Below are 9,493 nucleotides of genomic sequence, written 5' to 3'. Positions count from 1 at the left end.
TTTCTTATTTTACAATTTGTTATGGACACGTAATACAATTATTTTTATGAAAAAGCGTTTTCAAAGACTTTTAAGTATTTTTGTTGCATGTTACGCAACCAAAAATAACGTAGGAATGTAATGTTGTATTACAAAGAAACTCACCACAATCAAAGCGGGAAGTAAAACCGGTTGTATTATAACCAAAGTCGTCGTTATTAAAACGGTTCATTTGTTTAAGTAATAGCAACAGATCATTTTAAAAAATCATATAAAAACTGTCCACAACAGCATTATTATCCCAGCAATGTTTGTTAGGTCTGATTCATGAAGTAAAAAAAGGCATGTCTATTAGTAATTGATAAAGGCAAAGCGTATGGACCAAGAAATACATTTTAACCACATTTTCAACGAAAATTGAAAATGCATGTGAAACCACATTCAGATCGAGTATACTCGAAATAGAATTACTTGTTTGGCCTAATAACATAAGTTTGAGATATGTTATTGAGCCGAAATTGTAGCTTACAATTAAGTGTAGCTTAGAAATGCATGTAGCTTACACGTCGATCTAACTTAGGCTTATGAAATTATATGAATTAATATTGTAAATAATGCAAACATTGTTTCTTGGATTTTCCTTGTTGTTATCGTTGTTTTTTGTAATTGGAAGAGGTCGCTTTCAATGTACATTTCCCTTGTAATCCATGCTTACAAAATCAGTCACAAGCACTTTTTCTCGCTTTACAAGACACACACACATTTAAAGACATAACGTGATTTGCAGAGAACATGTTGCTCAAAGAAAATAATTATTTGCAATTCTATTTTTTTTAACTAGAAAAGTTACTGAATATAAAATCCTGCCATAACAAAAATAACTAGCATCAACCATTTGCCTTGAAAATAACATGCAATTAGAATGTTCGTTGAAGATTTATTCGGCTAAAGCTTGTTAAAAAAGTGGTATCATTTTACATTATTGTTTTATTAAAATTGTGAATCTGTTTTTCTAATGATGAATGGACGGCCAGTCGTCTAATAATTAAACACTTTCCACGTTGAACTTAAAAGTTCAATAACAAAATAAGAAGGAAAGTGTATATTACTGTAATATGCATCACATTAATCAATATTATCATTCGTAAATGTATGTGCACAAACTTTCGTATTTATGTATTTCGTTTATATGTACACCTCCGCTAACAAATTTAAAAATTCATATAATATGTAAATGAATGCATTAAACCGTCCCAGATTGTCCATGTAGTTACTACAACCCAGAACGTCCGGATGATTTTTTTATAAACAATACCTACTATGTTGACGGCACAACACGAGGAGTTCTAACTTATGAGAATTATTTCGTTCATAGATATTTTATGTGTATGATGTTGCATTGGTAAAGAATGAGTTAAAAAAAAATAATTTTCGGCTTCTAGGGCTCAAAATCTTTATTAAGACACACTCATTATGTTAATGTCATCTCTACCTTATTCAGTACTCGGTTATGTATTTTAAATATATTCAATTATATCTTTAGAGCCTCTCTATTTAAAACATTTCGTTAATAATTCATTCACTTCAAGCTTTCAACGCAAATTACCAAAACGCTTGTTGCGCATTAGTTTACATCAGTAAATTACACGTATAAGCAGGATATTAAGAAGGCCGCGGTTTTGATTCTAAACGATCCCCCGTAATGCGTTTGTTATTGATAATTGGACAACTAACGAACCTGTCGCCATCGCGGCTTAAGTCTCATTTATTTCCGTCTGGTTCAAGACGTTCGCTTCATTTCCAATTATCCTCAAATTCTTAGAGATTTGCAAGGGAATCGTGATTGTCTATGGGGCATTTATTTTTGCCTTCAGAAATACGCCATCATAAGAAGTTGCATCGCCGATAGTTTTTCGACAATGGAACCAAAGGTTATTAAAATTTATTGTTCCACGCTCGTGTGCTTTCATTAATACAAAAGTACGCATGCGCAAACAAGCACATATAGTCAGCTTCTTGTGTCCTAGGTTAAAAGCTTACACCCGCGATGTATTAACCCATTTATGTCTAGCGTCTAGAAAAAAAGGCCTTGACAAACAGCATAGACCCAGATGAGACGCCGCATGATTCGGCGTCTCATCAGGGTCTGCGCTGTTTGATTAAAGGAATTTCTGTAAGAAATATTTCTAAATATAGAAATAAGTATACTAGACATCCCTAATTTTGGAAATAAATTGATCCAATTTAGAAGGATGGGAGAGTCCACTAGGCATAAATGGGTAAACATTTGCATAACTAAACAACGCGTTTAGTGAATTGATAAAATGTTTGAAGTCAATAAACTACATGAGGTAAATAAACAATAGAAAGATTCTTTAATGGCAAAATTATAAAATCTTCTCGTTGATATGCATGATCATTTTTAATCTGCTAATGAATAATTTGGTGTTTTATAATACTTGACTTTGCGACAAACGTGAATCAGCGTGTTGTAATCATATGGGAGTCATGAACATGAATACCTAAACAGCCTTACGGCGTCCCTTGGTTAGGGGTGACAAATCACTTTACGCGCACAACATTTGATGTTCTTACAGCCGGGCAACAGTTGTAATATCAAAATTGAAACATTTTTACCGAAACATACCTTGAAAACAATCAAAGACAAACGGCAGTAACGCCAGCGTCGATAAGAGACGGAGCAAATACATATTTAATGAGTATCGTTATCTCCAGTGGATTATCAAAACCAACAAACTGAAAGAGAGCCCCATTCAACATGCCAAAATCGGAAAGAAAAAGGTCAGAGCCCGTATTTTCCTACGGATTTAGAGTATTTTCGTAATGGTTCGTCGTAAACCACAGCCATCTTAGAAACTATCTTCTATTTGCAAGAGACTTATCGAGGATTTGATTTTAGAAACTGCCTTTAAAGCCCGTGAAAAGTGCGGAATCGGGTAGAGTTAACCTGTTTTAAATGTTTACCCTGGAGCCGTTGGTTGATATCACCGTAGTTGTCGCGAAGTGGTCGTAGGTTAGAGACTAGTAAACCAAAGTCCCAAAATTGCATTATAGTTTACATTCCACTATATCCTTTTGAAGTGCCTATTTCTTATGAGTTAATTTCTGGTTTAAAATCCATTGAGCAATCGCATCGATGCCTTTTGTGATTATTTCCTTTATCCTATGGGTGTCTGCAATATTTTTGCGCATTTCATTTGGGAATACGTTGACAGTCGAACGTTTTGGGTAAGTGTAATGAAGTTATGTCCCTTTTTGTCGAAATCTCACTTGCGAACCCTGTTTTCCGAGGGTACCTGCGTTTGGGCAAATGAAATTTTTTGAGAAATTGCATGATTTATCTTTGTTATTCCAATTTTCAAAATGAGGACGATTTCATCATTGGCAACGAAAATGCACTTAAAGATGGCCGTTTCATAATGAGACTCAAAGGGAAGTGGATTACGTATAAACTTACCTTTAATAAATAGCAAGACCTGTTTGCCCATTTCTCTGTTAATGTTATTGTAGCAAAACATTTCTCATTTTAAATCCTTTGACTAGTCATTTTTTCCAATAATTGGCTGAAAGTGTTCCACTTTTTGACGGTGTCCTTGTAAAACAAATCATTGCGTTTCCATACGTATATTCGTTTCCATTTTGTTTGTTTGTGGATGTATTATTTTAAGGAGGGGGGGGGGAGGGCTTTCAGCGTAATTAACCATTTATTTCTGTTTCGTGCCAATTTCGCATTTGCGTTTCTTCTGGCAGGTCCAGATTATGCGGCACAAGTAATGCAAAGCCGGCTAATTTGTGTCCCCATTTTGGGCAATGTTTTTCCACAGTGTTTGTCTAAGGACTCTGTATCAATCAAAGAGAATTGACGCCAGTTATAATATCGGCTGCTGAATTCGAATTCGCTCAATCCTCGCGTCGCCCGAATATTCGAATCGTCATGAGCGATCTAAGCTGCCTTGTCTATGGATGGCTTATCAAAGAAAAAAAACTGACATAATGATAAAAGGATTTCAGAAAACGCGATATTACATCAATAACTTAACCTATCTTTTCAAATTACAATTATAGAGGATTTAGTGCATTCTTGATAAATTTCAGATATGAGCAAAAGCGTTCTCATGGAAAAATGCCTTTGCTATTTTAGTACATCAAATTTGCGATGTGAGAAAAAATAAAGAAATTAATATTACAAATATAGTGCACAAGGCCACGTTGACTGAAAACATAAAGCAGAATCCATAATATTTGCCAGGCACATTTTGATTTCAAAACCGACCACCATAATTTAAAGGCTCACTGTAATTGAAATCAACTTAAATGGACGATTTCGTAGAAAAAAGTCTGAAAGTCTTATATCAATACTGAAACCGAATAATGGTTTAAGAATTTAAGTTTATATCGAATACATTTGCCGAAAAAATATTAGTTTATTTATGTAAACAATTTATTTTCGTCTTTTGAAGAAGATATTTCTACCATCACTTTAATTTACTATTAATATATTTCACCTTTTTTATGAGAAAATTCGGATTGAAGTTTTTGATGACACGAAGTTTGTCAAATTCTTTTTCTCTCTCACCGGTTTACTTTAGCATTCTTAAGCTTCAATGCACATGCACTGTTAATCTTAGTGTTTATCTAGACAACTTTTGATGTTTTTGTTCTCCAAACACTCGGATTACTCGAATTATTCGTTCGCCGTTTTTAACCCCAAATATTAGGATAAAACTGAGCAGGACAGTACTCATTTCAATTCTTTGTGTTGAGTTGTTGTTCACATGGTCGCCTTACATGAACATTTCACTAGTAAACGAATTTTCTTTTATACCTTATGATAAAATATGACAGTTCTACTGTAATGAATCTCTGATATATGTTAAGATTTAAAGGGGCCTTTTCACAGATTTTGGCATATTTTGAAGTTTGTCATTTAATGCTTTATATTGATAAATGTAAACATTGGATCTTAAAAGCTCCAGTAAAAAAATCAAGAATAAAATTAAAAACAGGAAAAAAAGTAGCCGGTACCAGGGATCGAACCAGTGACTCCCGGAGTCCTGGAATTAGTCTGAAGTAAAAACGCTTTAGCACTCTCGGCTATTCCACCGGATATACACAGATTAAGTATTTTATACATTATATAAGCAATCTTCGTAGTTACGTAAATTTAAACGACAACAACAGAACTCTCCAAATTATTCAATCGTATCGCGTTACAACGCTTTATAATTTTTTGGTTTTCAAATCGTCAAAAGATACATATAATGGCTATATTGGACTATGGTAAATGTTCAGTAATATTGTTTCCTCACAAATACCATAGCTAAAACGAAAATTTGCGAATCTGAAAAAACTTTTTTCAATTTTGTCAATTTACCAAACCGTGAAAAGATCCCTTTAAAACAACACTGGCAAACATTCGGGAAAAGGGTTTACGCACAAAATGAAAAGTAGCCGGAAGAGACATTGTTAAGGTTCTTTCTTATATGTCTGGCACACCTTTGTAGGGCTTCAATACATTCATCTTAGAGTGCTCTTTAACCCTTTGCATGCTGGGAAATTTGTCGTCTGCTAAAATGTTGTCTGCTGAATTTCTAAAATCAGCATTTTCTTCGATTTATTTTTCAAAGAATACTATCAGAATAGCAAACAGTTTGGATCCTGAAGAGACGCCACGTTCTGTGGCGTCTCATCAGGATACAAACTGTTTGCAAAGGCCTTTAAAATTCGGTTCCAGCACTGAAAGTGTTAACAAATTGTATAGTTGTTGTGGTACCTTGATGCACAATATTGAATATATCGTTCACTTTAGTTGGATGTTGTTAACCCATTTATGCCTAGCGTCTAGAAAAAAGGCCTTCACAAACCGCGTAGACCCAGATGAGACGCCGCATGGTCTGCGCTGTTTGCTTAAAGGAATTTCTGTACGAAATATTCTAAATATAGAAATAAATATACTAGACATCCCTAATTTTGGAAATAAATTGATCCAATTTAGAAGGGTGGGAGAGACCACTAGGCATAAATGGGTTAATACATTAAATAGGATTACAATTAGTATCCTCAAGTATCCTATATCAATCTCATTCAGAGTCCTTTGTATTATCTTCCTATTATTTCAGAACAAACACCGTTCCTAAATAACAAATTAGAATAAATTTAAAAATAAATGGTTTCAGAAGATTAATTAAATTAAGTAAACAAATGCAAATTATTTATATATCTTGGGTACAAACACACATTTGTTTTAAGAAAACATGCGCAGTGTTGGGAAATCTCCTCTTTCCTGCGACACATGGACAAATGTTTTGGTTCTTCAACAAATATAAGTTAACTTTTCGGTATCGAAGTAAATCTTCGAAAACGTTGGTATGTAATTCATTTCATTAAAATAAATAACATTTGATGTACGGCATAATTAACTGTTTATTAATGTACCGTATTAAAATTTGCTCGTTTATAGGATGAGTTGCAGCTAAAAAAATGCACACAAACATCCGTAGACAAAGTAAGAAAATTATGTGTGATTTTATTGATATGAGTTATGTATGATCAGCAACAAAACACAACATTAACACCGAAAATATATCTGTTACAATGTAATAAAATAGAATTGTGATTTTAAGGAATCTTAACAAATTGAAACGTTTCATAAAAATAATTTTGTTCATGAGCTTTTTGATTTCCTTTCCAATACTTAACCGATTTATGCCTAGCGTCTAGAAAAAAAGGCCTGTGCAAACAGCGTAGACCCAGATGAGACGCCGCATGATGCGCGTCTCATCTGGCTCTGCGCTGTTTGCTTAAAGGAATTTCTGTACGAAATATTCTAAATATAGAAATAAATATACTAGACATCCCTCATTTTGAAAATAAATTGATCCAATTTAGAAGGATGGGAGAGTCCACTAGGCTTAAATGGGTTAAAGACCACTGCGAACATGGCTTACCTTCATACTAAATGGTTGCTGTCCGATATTCTATCATGATAGAATTTTCCGGTACATGTAGAAGAGATTTCTTCAAGAGTCATAAGATATGATATAACACAATAACAAAACACGCTCTGTTATAGATACACATATTCGGCCATTTAAGAGACCCTCTTAACTGGTGCTAGGGCCAAAAAAAAAGGTCCGTTTCCGGTCTCCTCGGAAAAAAAAACAGGGTCGGTAGGTAGGGATTATTTTTTTTTTGTCTTTCCGGTACTAGAATGGAAGACTACTAAAGCTTATAAGAAGAAATACATGTATATATATTTGCGTTGTTTGCTTGATATTACATCTTAGATTGATAAATATATGTATAATATTTGCTTTGTTTGCATTTTTCCATATTAATTGCAGAATGTATTAATAAAATGTCATACTTTTATATTACCAACTATTTAAAACAAGTACAAACAAATTATTTTTTTCGGCACCCCAATAAAAAGTTAAGGGTCGGCGCCGATTCGGGAGACACGGTCGGGCGACCGGAAACCGACCTATTTTTTTTGGCCTAGGCTGTACGCTCAGCCAAAGTCCTTATAAGCAAAGCGCTGCGCAATTGACGGCTTCCGTTATATGCGGCCTAATTAATTGGAACAACTTATGGAAAAGGCGCTTTGGCTAGGCGTAAAATCCAAATATGTAAACTGCCTTAAGTATTGGAACGAAGTATTTAATATAAGTCATTGTTTACTTAAGCATTTTCCGTAAAGCACTTCCAGTTGTAATTAGAAAATGTATCTATTTGAAATTTAACAAACAAAAGTCGAGAATTTTGAACTTCGTTGTTCGAAAACCGCCGGATAAACATCATTGGTGAAGATGCGCTTCTGTTCCGTTTGTTAATAAATAAATAAAAAATATCCGTCTTCTCATACTTGGCATGCCATTTTGTGTTATAAGATATATTAGCATGCATTGCGCAATCGTATGACATAAAGATGCCCATAATGTTATATTGTGATATATAAATAGATAAAGAAGTTTATTTTATACCAAACGATAAAATATGGCATTTCTGCAGTGAAATAACAGCAGTGAAATTAAACAAATTGTTATTTTCACCGGTGAAAATAACAAATTTTCGGAACTACTTTTTCTATTTTTAGATTATCATATCAACACCCCAGGAAACCCGATACCTTGCGGGTCGTGTAATACCATAGGGAAAATTAGGTTTTTGTCACGAAAAAGAATTATAAAGTCACTGCCCACATATGGTTTCCTGGTCTTCCCCAGATGGTATCAATGATTTCCCAACATGGTCATTAAAAACGCAAATTTCTCCACAATAAATAGTTTTCTGGAGATGCTGAGAGGTTAAGGCAGACATGTGAAAGTTTGTATAAATCCTTTAATAATGGAAGTGGCTTGCAAATTAAAGCAGTTTTTTCTCCCCTAAATGACTGAACATGGCCCGTTTTGCCCGATCTTCTACTTCAGGGAGCCACATTTGGCTCATTTTTTAATGAAAATTTAACAGGATTTTTTCTACATGTAGGTCTATACCTTTGTTATCAATGCTAATACACAGTTGTTTCAAATTGGACTTTGAAAAATTTAATTTTTCCAATTTACTGACCCTATATAAGTTCATGCCAAAATGCACAGCACTTTCCTCTATGGTATTACACGACCCGCATGGTATCGGGTTTCCTGGGGTGTATCAAGATTTTTATGATCATGAGTGAATTAAAATCGGTATTCCACCGAATCCAACTAATTTTCTTTTTATTTCGTGCTTTTTTTCACCGTTTAATTACAGTCTATAAGAAAGAGTTTAATTGGATAATTTCGCTGGAATAGTGACGTCATTTCGTCGAAAAAATGACGTCGTTACCTATGTGTATTGAAATGTATTTAGGCGCGCCACGGGAGAAAGGGTTACTATTCAGCAAAAGGGAAGCAGCTGTTAATTATTTTCTTGAAAAAGAAACAGAAAATGTGTTCATGTCAGTGTTAGATCGTTTGTTATTTCACTTGCGATCATAGAAAAATAATATTTTCTATGATCACTCGTGAAATAACAAACGATCTTACACTGACATGAACAAATATCCTCTTTTTCTTCAAACCATTGACTCTTTGGTCTTAATTGGTCCGTTTGATGGCATACATAAGTAGCCATTCACTCCATGTTAATCGTTCGTCAGCTAGAGATCAAATTGTCAGTGAATTCTTGGTCATCATTATTCCTAAAGATGTCCTCCAGTCAGTCACCGCAGTCATCATTGCTGTTGCTCCACTTGGTGTCACTTATTCCATGGCAACTGATTTATCATCGTTTCTATAGATGTCACCTTGTAGGTGGCTCGCAGGTCATCATTTTTAGGCTGTTTTCGGAAAAAAACCCGAGGTATTGTCATAGCCAGCTTGTCATGTCGTCCTCCATCCGCGTCGTGCAAAAACAATGCCATTTTGTCAAGGTTTTGAACATTGGCTCTAAAATCAATGTGCTTCAACCTACAACTTTGAAACTTCATATGTAGCTGCACCTTGATGAGTTC

The sequence above is a fragment of the Dreissena polymorpha genome, chromosome 13 (assembly GCF_020536995.1).
Source record: "Dreissena polymorpha isolate Duluth1 chromosome 13, UMN_Dpol_1.0, whole genome shotgun sequence".
In the NCBI taxonomy this organism is placed as follows: domain Eukaryota; kingdom Metazoa; phylum Mollusca; class Bivalvia; order Myida; family Dreissenidae; genus Dreissena; species Dreissena polymorpha.
Note: the sequence above shows the minus strand (reverse complement) of the source record.